Below are 8,597 nucleotides of genomic sequence, written 5' to 3'. Positions count from 1 at the left end.
ATAAGCCAGTGACTCAGCCCCTGTAAAAGGGTTAGAGGCAGAGAATCCCAGTGGAGAGAGGGGAACCGGCAAGGCAGAGACAGCAAGGGCGGTTCGTTGCTCCAGTCTTTCCGTTCACCTTCACACTCCTGGGCCAGGCTACACTTAATCATAGGACCTACTGAAGAGATAAGTCTTCAGTAAAGACTTAAAGGTTGAGACTGAGTCTGCGTCTCTCACATGGGTAGGCAGACCATTCCATAAAAATGGAGCTCTATAGGAGAAAGCCCTACCTCCAGCCGTTTGCTTAGAAATTCTAGGGACAATTAGGAGGCCTGCGTCTTGTGACCGTAGCGTACGTGTAGGTATGTACGGCAGGACCAAATCGGAAAGATAGGTAGGAGCAAGCCCATGTAATGCTTTGTAGGTTAGCAGTAAAACCTTCGGGCTCTGGTCAAAATTCAAGCGAATTCAAGCAAAAGATTTGTTTGAAAGAGACCAAGTGTGAAAACACCGTTGTGGCCCAGATGAGTCTGGTGGGTGGAGAGATAGGAGGATAGGCTCGTTGTCATCACTGCAGTGGAACTAATGGAACAGTATCAAATACATCTAAACGCATGGTTTCCATTGGTTTGATACATTTCCATTTATTCTATTGCAACCATTACAATCTGCCTGTTCTCCAAGTTTCCTCCCACCAGCCTCCTTTGCACCATAAGTGTCCTGACTAAGAGGGTCTGGGAAGAACTCGGACACCACTCACCGACTGTCACCAGAGGATGAACAATGCGTCTGCGGTTTCTGGTGACAATGGCACTTAAGGGTTGTGGCCTGACAGACAGTGATGTGTGGCATGTTGGAGATGGGAAGTCTGGGGCCCATTAGTATTAGTTTCAGGACTCAGCACAGTCCTCTTGGTTCAGTATAACCCCTAAGAGATATTGATTGACTCCCAATTAAGCCCTGAGTTCACTGTGATGGATATGATGAATGGGTGAGCGTGATGGTGGCTGCGTCCCAAATGGTAAACTATTCCCTATACAGTGAACTACTTTTGACCAGAGCCCGAAGGGTGTTACATAGGAAACATTTAGCAATTTTGGACGCGGTTTGTGTGCGATAGTATGGTGGTGTGGTGGTGTTATGAGTGGGTCTGGGACCCAACATGTGGAGACCATCACCATGGCTAAACCAAGCGGTGGCTGATGATATTGGCTATTGATTTGAACATCACCTGATTGGAATGACTAAGGCATTCTAGACCATCACCGTACCACCTAGACCCCCGTCACAGTGGCACCTAGTGAGCCTGATGTACACAGAGCACCACAGGCCAAAGGATTGAACACAAGATTCTTAATGAGTGTGTGTCTGTCAACAGGTTTGGGAGGATGTTTAAATCATTCATGCAAAACAGACACACACACACACACACACACACACACACACACACACACACACACACACACACACACACATACACACACACACACACACACACACACACACACAAACACTCTCACACATACACACACACACAAGAGAGAAGTCCAAAGTTTTGAGTTAGCCATTAAGCCAGCTGATGTAGTATCAGGAGACAGAGTTCCATTAAGCCAGCTGACATAGTATCAGGAGACAGAGTTCCATTAAGCCAGCTGACATAGTATCAGGAGACAGTGTTCCATTAAGCCAGCTGACGTAGTATCAGGAGACAGTGTTCCATTAAGCCAGCTGACGTAGTATCAGGAGACAGACAGAGTTCCATTAAGCCAGCTGACATAGTATCAGGAGACAGAGTTCCATTAAGACAGCTGACATAGTATCAGGAAACAGACAGAGTTTCATTAAGCCAGCTGACGTAGTATCAGGAGACAGAGTTTCATTAAGACAGCTGACATAGTATCAGGAGACAGTGTTCCATTAAGCCAGCTGACGTAGTATCAGGAAAAAGAGTTCCATTAAGTCAGCTGACGTAGTATCAGGAGACAGTGTTCCATTAAGCCAGCTGACATAGTATCAGGAAACAGACAGAGTTTCATTAAGCCAGCTGACCTAGTATCAGGAGACAGTGTTCCATTAAGCCAGCTGACGTAGTATCAGGAAACAGAGTTCCATTAAGCCAGCTGACGTAGTATCAGGAGACAGAGTTCCATTAAGCCAGCTGACATAGTATCAGGAAAAAGAGTTCCATTAAGTCAGCTGACATAGTATCAGGAGACAGTGTTCCATTAAGCCAGCTGACTTAGTATCAGGAGACAGAGTTCCATTAAGCCAGCTGACGTAGTATCAGGAAATAGAGTTCCATTAAGCCAGCTGACATAGTATCAGGAGACAGTGTTCCATTAAGGCAGCTGACATAGTATCAGGAGACAGTGTTCCATTAAGCCAGCTGATGTAGTATCAGGAGACAGAGTTCCATTAAGCCAGCTGACATAGTATCAGGAGGCAGAGTTCCATTAAGCCAGCTGACATAGTATCAGGAGACAGAGTTCCATTAAGCCAGCTGACATAGTATCAGGAAAAAGAGTTCCATTAAGTCAGCTGACATAGTATCAGGAGACAGTGTTCCATTAAGCCAGCTGACTTAGTATCAGGAGACAGAGTTCCATTAAGCCAGCTGACGTAGTATCAGGAAACAGAGTTCCATTAAGCCAGCTGACATAGTATCAGGAGACAGTGTTGCATTAAGCCAGCTGACATAGTATCAGGAGACAGAGTTCCATTAAGCCAGCTGACATAGTATCAGGAGACAGTGTTCCATTAAGCCAGCTGACATAGTATCAGGAGACAGTGTTCCATTAAGCCAGCTGACGTAGTATCAGGAGACAGAGTTCCATTTAGCCAGCTGACATAGTATCAGGAAACAGACAGAGTTTCATTAAGCCAGCTGACCTAGTATCAGGAGACAGAGTTTCATTAAACCAGCTGACGTAGTATCAGGAAAAAGAGGTCCATTAAGCCAGCTGACCTAGTATCAGGAAACAGACAGAGTTTCATTAAGCCAGCTGACCTAGTATCAGGAGACAGAGTTTCATTAAGCCAGCTGACGTAGTATCAGGAGGCAGAGTTCCATTAAGCCAGCTGACGTAGTATCAGGAGGCAGAGTTCCATTAAGCCAGCTGACATAGTATCAGGAGGCAGAGTTCCATTAAGCCAGCTGACATAGTATCAGGAAACAGACAGAGTTCCATTAAGCCAGCTGACGTAGTATCAGGAGACAGAGTTCCATTAAGCCAGCTGACATAGTATCAGGAGACAGAGTTCCATTAAGCCAGCTGACATAGTATCAGGAGGCAGTGTTCCATTAAGCCAGCTGACATAGTATCAGGAGACAGAGTTCCATTAAGCCAGCTGACATAGTATCAGGAAAAAGAGTTCCATTAAGTCAGCTGACATAGTATCAGGAGACAGTGTTCCATTAAGCCAGCTGACTTAGTATCAGGAGACAGAGTTCCATTAAGCCAGCTGACGTAGTATCAGGAAACAGAGTTCCATTAAGCCAGCTGACATAGTATCAGGAGACAGTGTTCCATTAAGGCAGCTGACGTAGTATCAGGAGACAGTGTTCCATTAAGCCAGCTGATGTAGTATCAGGAGACAGAGTTCCATTAAGCCAGCTGACATAGTATCAGGAGACAGTGTTCCATTTAGCCAGCTGATGTAGTATCAGGAAACAGACAGAGTTCCATTTAGCCAGCTGACGTAGTATCAGGAGACAGTGTTCCATTTAGCCAGCTGACATAGTATCAGGAGACGGACAGTGTTCCATTTAGCCAGCTGATGTAGTATCAGGAGACAGAGTTCCATTAAGCCAGCTGACCTAGTATCAGGAGACAGAGTTTCATTAAACCAGCTGACGTAGTATCAGGAAAAAGAGGTCCATTAAGCCAGCTGACCTAGTATCAGGAAACAGACAGAGTTTCATTAAGCCAGCTGACCTAGTATCAGGAGACAGAGTTTCATTAAGCCAGCTGATGTAGTATCAGGAGGCAGAGTTCCATTAAACCAGCTGACCTAGTATCAGGAAACAGACATAGTTTCATTAAGCCAGCTGACGTAGTATCAGGAGGCAGAGTTCCATTAAGCCAGCTGACGTAGTATCAGGAGGCAGAGTTCCATTAAGCCAGCTGACATAGTATCAGGAAACAGACAGAGTTCCATTAAGCCAGCTGACGTAGTATCAGGAGACAGAGTTCCATTAAGCCAGCTGACATAGTATCAGGAGACAGAGTTCCATTTAGCCAGCTGACATAGTATCAGGAAACAGACAGAGTTCCATTAAGCCAGCTGACATAGTGTCAGGAGACAGAGTTCCATTAAGCCAGCTGACATAGTATCAGGAGGCAGTGTTCCATTAAGCCAGCTGACATAGTATCAGGAGACAGAGTTCCATTAAGCCAGCTGACATAGTATCAGGAGACAGAGTTCCATTAAGCCAGCTGACATAGTATCAGGAAAAAGAGTTCCATTAAGTCAGCTGACATAGTATCAGGAGACAGTGTTCCATTAAGCCAGCTGACTTAGTATCAGGAGACAGAGTTCCATTAAGCCAGCTGACGTAGTATCAGGAAACAGAGTTCCATTAAGCCAGCTGACATAGTATCAGGAGACAGTGTTCCATTAAGGCAGCTGACGTAGTATCAGGAGACAGTGTTCCATTAAGCCAGCTGATGTAGTATCAGGAGACAGAGTTCCATTAAGCCAGCTGACATAGTATCAGGAGACAGTGTTCCATTTAGCCAGCTGATGTAGTATCAGGAAACAGACAGAGTTCCATTTAGCCAGCTGACGTAGTATCAGGAGACAGTGTTCCATTTAGCCAGCTGACATAGTATCAGGAGACGGACAGTGTTCCATTTAGCCAGCTGATGTAGTATCAGGAGACAGAGTTCCATTAAGCCAGCTGACATAGTATCAGGAGACGGACAGTGTTCCATTTAGCCAGCTGACATAGTATCAGGAGACGGACAGTGTTCCATTAAGCCAGCTGACATAGTATCAGGAGACGGACAGTGTTCCATTAAGCCAGCTGACGTAGTTTCAGGAGACAGAGTTCCATTTAGCCAGCTGACGTAGTTTCAGGAGACAGAGTTCCATTAAGCCAGCTGATGTAGTATCAGGAGACAGAGTTCCATTAAGCCAGCTGACATAGTTTCTGGAAACAGACAGAGTTCCGAGTTCCATTAAGATAGCTGATGTAGTGTCAGGAAACAGTGTTCCGCTCTCTTGTGTATTACAGCGTGTCTTTACACTCACATCACACAAATCCTGAAGACCAACCAAAGCCAAGCCAAGCGGATCAGCACTGTAAGTCACTCTGCTTCTGGTAGGACAACATGAAGCTAATAGAGGATGAGCTAAATTTACAATATGGAACATCCCCTCTTCTTCCCCTCATCCCCCTAAAGCCCATCCACATGACCTTGACAGGACGTGATAGGTCAGAGGCCATTGGAGCTCCACCCCCCAGGGCTCCTGGTCTGGAAGTGATGTGAGTTGTGTACCCAGGGGGAACAGTCACTATGACAACCTCTTGACTCCTCCTCGGCCCCTTGGGAGGAGCAGGCTGAGCGATGAGTGTAGGAGTCTGAACTAATGGTGTTCCGCCTGTCTAACTGTCAGCCCCGGAGGGTCTCTGTCACAAACACACACTTATAGACACGCACATGCAGAGACACACACACACACATACACATACACAGTCATTCTGTACATACACACTCAGGGGCGTGTGTCTGACAGATGACCTGCTCTGTCTGTGTCACTAAGCCCCAATGCCTGCTGGGAGTCAGCGGCGCCCAAAGTTTTTACATGTGGTGACGGGAGGAGCACTGGAGCAACTTAATACCCTCTATATAGATAACACACAGCTTTTTATTTATATGAATCTCTTTCCTTTCTTCATCCCGCTCTTCATCTCCTCCTCCCCCTCTTCATCTCCCCTCCCCCTCTTCATCTCCTCATCCACCTCTTCATCTCCTCATCCACCTCTTCATCTCCTCATCCACATCTTCATCTCCTCCCCCCCTCTTCATCTCCCTCTCTTCATCTCCTCCTCATCTCCTCATCTCCTCATCCACCTCTTCATCTCCTTTTCCCCCTCTTCATCTCCCCCTCTTCATCTCCTACTCCACCTTTCATCTCCTCAGCCCCCTCTTCGTCTCCTCATCCCCCTCTTCGTCTCCTCATCCCCCTCTTCGTCTCCTCATCCCCCTCTTCGTCTCCAGCATCCCCCTCTTTGTCTCCTCATCCCCCTCCTCCTCATCTCCTCATCCCCCTCTTTCCCTCTCCTCATCCCCCTCTCAGGGCCCAGTGGTGGTAAATAAAAGAGTGATGTCATGTCTGATCTGTCTCCGTCTCTATGGCTGGGGGAATCTGTCTCTGTCTCTACAGCTGGTAGAATCTGTCTCTGTCTCTATGGCTGGTAGAATCTGTCTCTGTCTCTATGGCTGGTAGAATCTGTCTCTGTCTCTATGGCTGGTAGAATCTGTCTCTGTCTCTATGGCTGGTAGAATCTGTCTCTGTCTCTATGGCTGGGGGAATCTGTCTCTGTCTCTACAGCTGGTAGAATCTGTCTCTGTCTCTATGGCTGGTAGAATCTGTCTCTGTCTCTATGGCTGGTAGAATCTGTCTCTGTCTCTATGGCTGGTAGAATCTGTCTCTGTCTCTACAGCTGGTAGAATCTGTCTCTGTCTCTATGGCTGGGGGAATCTGTCTCTGTCTCTATGGCTGGTAGAATCTGTCTCTGTCTCTATGGCTGGGGGAATCTGTCTCTGTCTCTATGGCTGGTAGAATCTGTCTCTGTCTCTATGGCTGGGGGAATCTGTCTCTGTCTCTATGGCTGGGGGAATCTGTCTCTGTCTCTATGGCTGGTAGAATCTGTCTCTGTCTCTATGGCTGGGGGAATCTGTCTCTGTCTCTATGGCTGGTAGAATCTGTCTCTGTCTCTATGGCTGGGGGAATCTGTCTCTGTCTCTACGGCTGGTAGAATCTGTCTCTGTCTCTATGGCTGGTAGAATCTGTCTCTGTCTCTATGGCTGGTAGAATCTGTCTCTGTCTCTATGGCTGGTAGAATCTGTCTCTGTCTCTACAGCTGGTAGAATCTGTCTCTGTCTCTACAGCTGGGGGAATCTGTCTCTGTCTCTACAGCTGGGGGAATCTGTCTCTGTCTCTATGGCTGGTAGAATCTGTCTCTGTCTCTATGGCTGGTAGAATCTGTCTCTGTCTCTATGGCTGGTAGAATCTGTCTCTGTCTCTACAGCTGGTAGAATCTGTCTCTGTCTCTACGGCTGGGGGAATCTGTCTCTGTCTCTATGACTGGGGGAATCTGTCTCTGTCTCTATGGCTGGTAGAATCTGTCTCTGTCTCTATGGCTGGTAGAATCTGTCTCTGTCTCTATGGCTGGGGGAATCTGTCTCTGTCTCTACAGCTGGTAGAATCTGTCTCTGTCTCTAGAATCTGTCTCTGTCTCTATGGCTGGTAGAATCTGTCTCTGTCTCTATGGCTGGTAGAATCTGTCTCTGTCTCTACAGCTGGGGGAATCTGTCTCTGTCTCTACGGCTGGGGGAATCTGTCTCTGTCTCTATGGCTGGGGGAATCTGTCTCTGTCTCTATGGCTGGTAGAATCTGTCTCTGTCTCTACGGCTGGTAGAATCTGTCTCTGTCTCTATGGCTGGGGGAATCTGTCTCTGTCTCTATGGCTGGGGGAATCTGTCTCTGTCTCTATGGCTGGGGGAATCTGTCTCTGTCTCTATGGCTGGGGGAATCTGTCTCTGTCTCTATGGCTGGGGGAATCTGTCTCTGTCTCTATGGCTGGGGGAATCTGTCTCTGTCTCTACGGCTGGGGGAATCTGTCTCTGTCTCTACAGCTGGTAGAATCTGTCTCTGTCTCTATGGCTGGTAGAATCTGTCTCTGTCTCTATGGCTGGTAGAATCTGTCTCTGTCTCTATGCCTGGTAGAATCTCTCTCTGTCTCTATGGCTGGTAGAATCTGTCTCTGTCTCTATGGCTGGTAGAATTTGTCTCTGTCTCTATGGCTGGTAGAATCTGTCTCTGTCTCTATGGCTGGGGGAATCTGTCTCTGTCTCTATGGCTGGGGGAATCTGTCTCGGTCTCTATGGCTGGTAGAATCTGTCTATGTCTCTATGGCTGGTAGAATCTGTCTCTGTCTCTATGGCTGGCGGAATCTGTCTCTGTCTCTATGGCTGGTAGAATCTGTCTCTGTCTCTATGGCTGGGGGAATCTGTCTCTATGGCTGGGGGAATCTGTCTCTGTCTCTATGCCTGGTAGAATCTGTCTCTGTCTCTATGGCTGGGGGAATCTGTCTCTGTCTCTATGCCTGGTAGAATCTGTCTCTGTCTCTATGGCTGGTAGAATCTGTCTCTATGGCTGGGGGAATCTGTCTCTGTCTCTATGGCTGGTAGAATCTGTCTCTGTCTCTATGGCTGGGGGATTCTGTCTCTATGGCTGGGGGAATCTGTCTCTGTCTCTATGCCTGGTAGAATCTGTCTCTGTCTCTATGGCTGGGGGAATCTGTCTCTGTCTCTATGGCTGGGGGAATCTGTCTCTGTCTCTATGGCTGGTAGAATCTGTCTCTGTCTCTATGGCTGGGGGAATCT

This window comes from Salmo trutta, chromosome 39 (genome assembly GCF_901001165.1).
Source record: "Salmo trutta chromosome 39, fSalTru1.1, whole genome shotgun sequence".
In the NCBI taxonomy this organism is placed as follows: Eukaryota; Metazoa; Chordata; class Actinopteri; order Salmoniformes; family Salmonidae; genus Salmo; species Salmo trutta.
Note: the sequence above shows the minus strand (reverse complement) of the source record.